Genomic DNA, 10,495 nt, shown 5'->3' on the forward strand with positions numbered 1-10,495 from the left:
CCCTGTATATCTATAAAATGTAACGACACATTTTATTGTGCACATTCAAATTAGTCGGTTCCACGTCGTTTGAAGAAAATGTTGTTAGTGAAAATTAGATTTTGATGTCATTTCGTCTGGCTATGGTTTGTTTGTATCTGTTAGTTTAAGTTTGTATGGTTTACGATAGTTTTGCATTGTTCTGTTTTGAGTTACAGAGCTATTTCAGAAACTGTTTCTTTGAATAGTCTTGAGAGCCTTTATTAAGACTCTGGGCCGTATATTTTTTTATGCAAGACAAGGCAGTTATTTGACCGACATCGCACCTGATTTTAATTGCGATCCCGTGTTATTTTTTTTGTTTAATAAAAACCAATTAATTCAGGAAACTTATCCCTGGATACATTGGTATAATGATACAATATAAAATTGCTGAAATGAGGGATTTTTAATAAGCAAGACCGAGGGCAACTTCTAGTGCCATATAATGATCAAATTAATTGCGGCCATTGCAACCACCGAGATACTTCAAAGGCAAAAACCCACCTTCTTAGTCCAGGGATGTTATGGATATCCGTAACCGTAACCGAAACTTTTGGATATCCGAAATAAAAAAATATCCGTAACCGTAACAGATTCAAAAGTTTCGGATAGTTTCGGATGTAGACAGTTTAAATTGTTTTTTATATAGCATTATATGTAAAGGCATAACAGCCTGATTTACCATTATAATGCCATCTAGTATCAATTTTTTTTTTTATTGCTTTTTATTCGATGTGAAGTGTGCATAGAATAAATCGTGTAAGAAAACTATTGAAAATTGCATTCTAAAGCACAGATATCCGTAACCGTAACTGAAACTTTCGAATATCCGAAATAAAAAAATATCCGTAACCGAAACCGGTATAATATTATTCCTATATCCGTAAGCGTATCCATAACCGAAACTTCATATCCATAACATCCCTGTTTCTTACTTCTTTGCCTTAACAAATCTGATGTTTGAACCACATATTGATATCGGAAAGCGTGTTGTTAGCACATTCCCTCAACTTTATTGCGGGTTGAGGGCACTCGACACCTCCCTCTAGCCTCTAGTTATCGTCATTTTGACGTGCGTGCGCTTTTTTCACCGTTTTATCGCTTCTTCTGTTTGCTGCCTCCTTGAGGGTTAATGGACCAATATTGGCCGCGTATTTCGATAACCGGTGTCATGTCCAATATCGCGGTTGTAGGATTTTTTTGTTGGGAGAAAGGGTATTTTATAGAGTGTACATAATTACATATATCATTGTATCTATCTCCTATTTCGTTCTTTCATTTTTATTTTATCTTCAGCTCGTACCTAAATTGGTGAACTGTTGTTGAAATTTCAGGACTAAATCTAGGTTTTGTAATAGGTATGTCTAATTTAAATGTCTTCATACTTTTGGCTATATATTATATAGCTTTGTTATAAAACTAACACCAACGTCAACGCTGCACAATATAGAAATATGTTGTCCCTCTGTCGGGTTAGTAGTAGTTTCGCACGCGATTTTAATACTTTTAATACATTCGGGCGAAACGCTTACTAAAAAAAATTATTATTGAAAGGGGACGTTTCGCACATTCGTGCGAAGGAAAATCGTGCGAAACTACTACTAACCCTTCTGTCCCTACTCTTTTCTCAAAACTTACATAAATCTATTTTTTTTCAGTAGCCATTGACGGAACTGACGCTAAATAGAATACAATATAGTACCTATGTAGATACTTATTAAGTAAACATTAAAATGCCAAAAAATAGGAATAAAGCCTTGTAAAACCAAACACCTGAAAGATAAAAGCGGATACTGGCAAATTTTTAATCAACTAACACTCAAGCTCGCGCGGCGGCTCACACATCAAAGTTGCGCGATAAACAAACAGGGCTGCCAAAACTGATTTGTAGAGAGCACTGAAAATTTCATTTTTTTACCAAAACAAGTTACGCTTCTATCGGTTGCGGTTTTCATGAGTGCTACGGTAGGTAGGTACGTTAGGCAAAAAAAAAAAAAGATTTAGGATCTGGTTGTTCATTTCAAATAGATTTTGCAACGATAGCAAACTTTTGAGAAAAAATATCGCTAGCCAAATGCCGTTACTCGACACGACAATTTTACCCTAAATGATAAATCTGTCTTCCAAGAAGATGCAAATTTTAACTTAAAGGTACTTACTTAAAGGTATACTAGTCGCATCCCGTAGCGTCATATTATCGCTCTGCATAGCGTTGCATTATAATTAATTATATCGCTGACGACAGCTTCCACCATAATTTATTGGTGTTAATGTTAAACTATATCGATTATTATTATCATCAACATGATTTAGGTTTCAAAGTGACATATAATTATTCTAAACAATCTACCTCTCCCACATAAAATTTTATGATCCAGTTTGAACAATTTTGAATTTTTGTTTTTACCCACGCCTCATACTTTTTCAGAGCAAACACTCTCAGCCAAGTGATTGCTAAAACTAAAACTAGGCACTTTAACTAGTTTACAACCCTATTCTCACGCCCCTAAGTTCTCTTCAAGAGCCGTTCTGATTCTCGTCAAATTCAAGTGTCTCCTGTGGACACGCTTTCTCAATTTGGTGGACTATTTGCCCACCCTCGTCCGAAGTGGACAACTAAAAGATTTCATGTTTCAATTAACGAGATGGAATTTTTGAGGATGGCCCTTTGGATGTGTGGCGTCTATTTATTGCATCGTTTAGGTATTCATCTTTTAGGCGATGAAACAAACTTTTGGAATTATAATAAAAACTGGGCCTTGTTGCAAAAAAGTTAAACCTAGGAAGGCTGGGTTGTGCCATCTTACTTTAACAAACGTCAAAATTAAATGTCTGTCAAACTCCATACAAAAAGCACCGGTTATTGTTACAGTTACGGTTAAAGTAAGATGGTCCAACTCAGCCTACTTAAATGTTCAACTAGAGTTTAACTTTTTGTAATAAGGGGGATAGAGTCAATGACTGTTAAAAACACTCTGCGTTCACTTTTGACCATATAATCAGCACAGAATCATTTACAAAATGATGGATCTATTTGCGTGTACTTTGATACCTTCCTTTGAAATTATTTTCATTAGCTCATGCTATCAAAGGAATAATTCCTAAAATTACAATAACGATTTCTCGGTCATTCCGTAGAAACCGAAAGACACGTGAATTTAAATGAAGGCATGCAAAGTTCTTAGCGAAATGAACAAAGCCAAAAGCGAGTCTGAAACAATTTTGCTGGCTCGAGCGAACATCTTTGGGAATTAAGGCATTTCCTTTATGCAGGTAGACGTCAGCGGCATTGTTTTGCGGACCCTACTTATGCCACAGCCTAAATAGAACCAATCACATACGATGTTTCTTACGTAGGAGAACCAGAGTGACTGACATAGCCCGCAGAATCGCTAAAATCAAGTGGCAGTGGGCAGGGCACATAGCTCGTAGAGCTGACGGCCGCTGGGGCAGGAAAGTTCTTGAGTGGCGACCACGAACCAGAAAACGTAGCGTGGGCAGGCCTCCCACTAGGTGAAACGAGGATCTGGTGAAGGTCGCGGTAGGCGCCTGGATGCGAGCGACGCAGGATCGGTCTTTGTGGAAATCCTTGGTGGAGGCCTTTGTCCAGCAATGGACGTCTTTCGGCTGTAACGGACGAACACACGATGTTTCTAAGATTAAGCAATAAAAAACGTCGACATACGAGTACTCGTAAAAATGTCGTCCACTTAAAAAGACATCGGCTTTGTATAACTTCGCTAGTTCTATAATTTCATAATCGTACTAAATAATTGAACCTAAAACGATCAATTATTATTTTATTAATTAAATGTAAAAATAAATAAACAGGCAATACACAAATTACAACAAAATAAAAGTTTTTCAAGCATATAAGGCTAGGTAGGTACTGCAAGTGTAAAGCATTTCTACAGAAGTGATTTTTAAAGTAATATCACAGAATAAGTAATAGTACAGGTAATATTCAATTACAAGAATAAAATATTTGCTCATAATAATATGCATGGCAATTTGTTCTCTTTGAACTATGTCATTATTCCTAACTGTGATATTCGCTCCCGCTTTGTAACGCATGTCATAAAAATGTTAGAATTTAAATTAATTCAGCCCTAATAATACCAATTTAAATATGGCTTTATAAATAAGTGGCATTCTATGTACTGTAACTGTACCTACCTACTAATAAATAAATAAATAATGTGGTTGCCTAAAGGAGAAAAAGAACGAAAAGTTTTCTATTTTCATTTATGTATTTTTGCGATCTAAAACAGTTTCCCTTGACAACATTTTTTTTGGAATTTTTTGGAAAAAATATTTTTCCGGGAAAATTCATTGATTTTGGAGCTAGAAGCAATATCAAGGTGTAAAAACTTCTTAGATACACTTTTTACACAGATTTGACTTTACGCGCGCTTGGTGATTTAAAATGCCATTTTATTTTTGTAAAATAAATATTCGTTACCGTATAAAATTTGATATTAAATTCCGAAACCCCTCATCTTATAAATCTTAGCTTAAAAACTAATATTAAAAGTCTAGTCAAATATTATTATAATGCAGTCTGCATTTGCATACAGCTGACCCTGTGCAGTTCGCACGTATGTTTCTATAACTTTATGAAGTTTAAAGAGAATTTATGGCAAAAACTTAAGTCAAATCTTTTAGTTGGAACCATTTGTATGCAGACCGTGAACCGCTGTAATACCAAATTCGCTGTTTTAATAAAAGAAGTCTTGCACATGAAAATACGTAGGTAATATGAAAGCATACTAATTGTACCATATTTATAAACTTTTACCCACGCTTTATTTTTGTTTATTAACAAATCCCTAAGTATGAATTTTCATATTTATATACTTAATTATCTATATTTTGCTCCATCATTATTACCTACATTCATTACACGAGTACATAATATTATTTAGTTTAATTAGTTAGTTGTAAAATATTTATTTATAGGATTTTGTACCCAAATGATTTTTTGTAAGCGCTCACTCAATCCACACGTTCAGGAGATAATAATTAAGTACTGTAATCAAATTATCATATTTTTATATTTTTGTTTTCATTCTACTGTAAAGGAATAGTTGAATAAAACCATTTCACATACTAAAGCTTAATTGTTTAATAAAGGATCACCGTCGTCAAGTATACAATATAAACAAAATATATAAATACAACTTAATCTTCTGTCAATCGTCTTGTTTTTCAACAACTTCCAAATATACCATGTAACATGCTACAACATCCAATTTCTTCAAAATGTTGATTTTAGCTGCGTAAAATCCACAGAAGTCCCGGCTAAGACAACCTTTGAATTGTTCCACTGATAAATGCAGGTTTTTGATTGGGTATTGGCCCTGAAACATGACATTGAAGACTTAAAACAATAATATAAAAAATATCATCAAAAGGAGTTGTAAAACCTTCATCATTAGCAGTTCCAGGTGATAACTCACACAATTATATTTATTTAAATAGGTATATCATCATCATCATAATCATCAGGTCATTTAATCTACATTGCAGGAGCACGACCCTCTTAATTAACCAGAGTCAAATGGAGGAAGCCTACACTCCCCACGCTGGCTAGACGGTTTAGGTAGGAAATAGGTATAGGTATAATACCTATGTAATGCTTAGAATTTTCTTTTCAGGTTCCCAACCCTCCCACTTATTAATAAAAAGTTACACCATGATTGAACCCTGTTTTAAAGTGACGTTTAATATGGAAATGTCACTTTAAGACAGTGTTCAACTAGGGTGTAACTTTTTATTATTAAGGAGGTCTGTGTTATGAAATTTGAAATTTTTTGTAGACTTATTAATGCACAACACTTACCACAGGTATAGGACAAGAAGATATATTCATCATCGTGAACAGAGGAAACCATGGAGCATCAGAATCCTTCATGCTGTCGCACATGCCGACCTGCGCTGCTAGCATTGGCTCGCATGCTACTTCTGTTTCCTTACACACTTCTAATTCTATCTGTAATGTATTAATCATGCATGTTAATGCTAAGGATGATTTAGTTCAGTGATTCAGTGTACTCGCGACGCCTTTAACCGTCAGAAATGGAAGCACATCGCCAGGAGAGCTACCCTCGGAGATGACATCGAACACCCCACCGTGTACCTCGCCAGCGCAACCACGACCACTCTGACAAAAGTGCCTGACTAAGAAGAAAAATGATTTATTACACCTTTAGGCTTTCATTCTTTGAATTCTTAGATAGAGTTCAAGAAATATAAGTTTCAGCCAAAAGACGTCCACTGCTGAACAGGGAAATCATTTGTTTAGTCGGCGAGCTTCGTGTGTAGAGTGTTTAAGGTTAGTATAAAAAATACTTGCAGTATGGTCGTCATCAAGTTCTATGATGAGGTCGAGGACTCCATCTAAGCCGAAAGTATCTGGTGTACCGTCTTCTCCAGCCTGCAATCCTAGTTCTATGTCGGCCTTGATGTTTGGATTGTCGAAGTCTGGGCAACTGATTATGGAGTCCGCGAATTCCACGGCATAGTAGACCTGAAGGAAAAATAAATGATTATTCATCTAATTATGATTGTAATATTAACTTCTAATGCTGAGAGACTATAATTGCCTCGATCAGGTATAAATCACTTGGAATTTTTTAAAGAAAATGTTCTTTGTAACTACTATTAAGCTACTGATGTAGCCCTTATCGCAAATGGTAGAAGACTTGAATTCATGAGACAGGGATATTTAAAGATGAAACCAATGTTCTAGATAATAAAATGGGACATGATCGTTTCATAATAAATACATTTTTGAAAACTAGGTAGTAGCGTTGCAGTGCAGCGTTTGCGGTCAAATGTCAAAAGTGAAAAAAATGCCTAGATTTGAGTTAGCCGTGTAACTTACAGCCCCAGCTGAAAATATTTCAAACGATATTAAAACGTGAAGGCAAATCAAAAGTCCAAAGAAATTATTCATAATATTGCCTTGCACATGAACAAGCACTAGCCAATGAAACTAAAAGTGAGTTAGCTCGTTTGATTGTCACCTCAGATGTTTTATACATGGCCTGATAGGGATCTTTGTTATGTAGTCAATTTGAACACGATACACTATATTAAGAGGACCATTACTGACTATATCATCACGAACACTCAATTGGCAGTCGTATAGCACGCAATATTCATGTAAAATGAAACAAAACAGATTTTATTACAGTTTGCATCCATACGCAGTACCCCTACTCGTATTTTGTTAACTTTGTGGTTGCATCACTAATAACTACTTTTTGACTCGCCCAGTATCTATCTATCTGTGTGAAACAGATGAATTTTCTATTATTATCCCAAATCTTATTCCTTTCATTTATTTTTCACTTAGGCTTAACTAACACATTCAGATGCTCATTGATCAAGACCAGTATCGTAGCGACAAGTTTTGCCATCTTCAAAAACAAAACGGCACTCTCTACGAGTGTTTTCACCACAACATGATAAAATTAGAAATGTATCTCATGGTGAACACAAACTGTGAGCGCAAAGCGTTCCCATATATCACAAAACAATTGCTATTTTATGTAGATGCTGCCTACTTTTAAACTACCGTAATTTTTAGATTCCGATAGAAGTTTCCCCTCCAAATATTTGTTATCTCACTGGAAATGAATGAATGTATTCACAGTTGTGATTTACCGCCTATTTTTATATCAACTTTTGTCACAATTATGGGCGAGCATTATTTTTTGTAGGTTCGCTTTTGTTCTATGAAATATTGGGATATGTAGTTCTTTTATCGTATGTAAAATTTTCCTTGGAATAAATTATACGGTTTCTAATTTACCGCACTGAGAGTATTTATCACATTTAACTAGTGATTATGACAGACATCAATCCTTGTGGTTCTGGAAGAACAGATTTGGACTTAACCATTCTTTAATGTCATAGAAGGCGAGTCAGGGACAACGAATACACCAACTCCGTCTGGCATGGGGAGAGAGTAGATCAAAACCTCAATTTCATCATCATCATCATCATCATTTCAGCCAAAGGACGTCCACTGCTGAACATAGGCCTCCCCCAATGCTTTCCATGTTGATCGATTGGTAGCGCGCTAGCGCTTCCCTGCTACCTTTACGATGTCCATTTGCCTCTAGTAAATTCTAGAGTCATGTTTCTGCAGTAGAGACTGAACAAACTGATGATAATGACTATTAATAGCACTTCACACTCTATAGCGGGCTCACAATAGATCGAAACCGGTTGTTCTAGGACCTCTACTTAGTCCAATAAACCTCCTTCTTGTAGGACCCATAATATCAAAACGAATGAAAATTGGCTCAGTCGCTTAGGTGCTAAAACGTAAAAGACAGTCCGACAGACAGATTTAAATACGAGTAGTATGTTTGTTTCCGTCAAGGCATACGTAACCATGCACGATACAGGAAAAAATAACAGTATATCATTTTAGTTTTGGTTGAACTGTTCGCAGCAGGGCCTCGAACGCGTTGAAACGAGAGAAAATGTTCTCCTTGATAACGTTTTGCTTTACTACAAATAAAGAAATATGATTCCATGTTTGATCTCAGCCTCAAAGGTGGACAGACGACCTCATAAAAGTAGTAGGAAGGCGCTGGATGTAGACCGCGACCTACCGGTCAATCTGAAAATCATTGTATGTTCAGAAGTGGACGTCCTGTGACTGAAATAATTATGATCAGATGCCTATAGCTTAAAAAGTCGCAATTAACCTAATGACGTCTGAAAAATCTGATTTTTTAATTTTAAAATATGAAATAAAATATCCCATGCAATTTACTGATTCTCACTGCACTGTAAAAATTTAATGGCAAGGTTTCCGGCTCTTATAAACTGAAACACCAAAACAAACGCATAATTTTTAGCTTAATACACTTCTAACTTCGGGTAATTTAATTATGCGAGTAGAATAGCGCCCCACTTTATTTGATTGTCTCTGTCACCTATGCAAATGATACGAATACGACTTAATTGAATATCTTTGTTCGGGTGAGAAGGGGCATTTCTATGACTTTTGGGATTACCCCCTGTTGCCATATAAGCGGTAGATGCAAAAGGCCCGTTCTGATTCTAAGACACGTATTATGATTTTTTTTAACCACAACGTGGTAGCTTTTAGCCTGTATTTCACCTGATGGTAAGTGATGATAAGGCCGAAGGTCGAAGTGAGCTTCACCCGGAATCCTCAACCACAGAGAAACTGGCTATCTTACCTATTAACTGCCGGAAGAACACAACAATACTGTTAACATTGTTGAACCAAACATAACAGAAAAATTAGATCAGTCCCCACTGGGAATCGAACCCGGGACCTCTGCGTCTGAAGTAGGTGGTCTTACCACTAGACCACAGAGGCGGTTAATCGGTGAAATGACGGTCACAACAAATACAAAATTCAAGTCAATAAGTCAATGGTCTCGACACATTTTATTTGGTGCGATCTGACAGTGCGGCTACGAGCAAAGAACACAAACTGACAGGTGCGTGCTGCCTTCATTTGTCCTAACCGAAGACCGCAGTACGCATCCAATGTGACGATGCTACAGTTTTGTGAAGTTCGTACCCGCTGCAAAATTATGATAGATTTACAAAAGCCACTAAAATGTTCTAGTTCTCTCCGATCAGTCCCCTGATGCAAAGACAATCGTTTTGTTGCGTTACATAAAAGTCTCCCCATGTTTAAGTTAAAGTTGAGAAAACTGAGCCTACTGAATAGATTTTATTTTTCTTCAATTGTAATGCCTCTGTGTTGTGGAATGAGTTTATTGCCAAGTTTAGATATTCATAAGAGGCAAATCGAAAAGTTAGCAGCATTCAATTTATTTCGGCATTAGGCAGTAAGAATGTTACTCCTAATTTCAAACCTCTGATTTGATTATTATTCTGCTAATCCTTGTTGCAGGCATTGCTTACCTGTTCTCACGTTCATTTCTCGGGGTTATGAAAGAGCATTTAAATACAATTTTAACATTTTCTTCTTTACTTGTTCCAGAATATAAAAAAAAATATTTGTTCCCAAAATCTTCTCGAATTTTGGCGTGCAATGTGTAAAACTTACCTAACTGTCCAAAATTCATTACAAACATCGTACTCGATTCGCAGCTGTCAAAATCAATTAATAACACCAGCACGAAGTTTCGAAGTTCCAAACGCGACCGAAAATAAACAGCACTTGCAGATATCATGAATAAGTAACTAGTGGCACCAAGTCTCGACCTCAGAGACCTCTCAGACTAAGACCAATCGATATCTAGATAGATACATTTAGAAATGCCTTTAAGAACTGAGATCGTCCTGAAATAATCCGAATATTTGATTCCCCACTAGCGACAGAAGAAAAAGAACATAGGTAGTCATCAATATAAAAAAGAAGATAGGAGTCAATCAAAAGACAGCGTTGGCCGTCATCAAGTAGTAAATTAGCCAATAAAAATAATTTATTGAAAATTGAGGTATCATA

At 36.1% G+C, this 10,495-nt stretch overlaps 1 long non-coding RNA gene across 1 annotated transcript; it reads right to left on the minus strand.

The window, feature by feature from the left end:
- Window positions 1-5,128: 5,128 nt before the first annotated feature.
- Window positions 5,129-6,007, minus strand: LOC135072972 (uncharacterized). The gene is made up of 2 exons (XR_010257550.1): window positions 5,864-6,007; window positions 5,129-5,381 (listed from the first exon to the last, which is right to left on the minus strand). It is a non-coding gene; the product is annotated as an uncharacterized LOC135072972 (long non-coding RNA).
- Between the last annotated feature and the right edge of the window lie 4,488 nt (window positions 6,008-10,495).

Source organism: Ostrinia nubilalis, chromosome 6 (assembly GCF_963855985.1).
Source record: "Ostrinia nubilalis chromosome 6, ilOstNubi1.1, whole genome shotgun sequence".
In the NCBI taxonomy this organism is placed as follows: domain Eukaryota; kingdom Metazoa; phylum Arthropoda; class Insecta; order Lepidoptera; family Crambidae; genus Ostrinia; species Ostrinia nubilalis.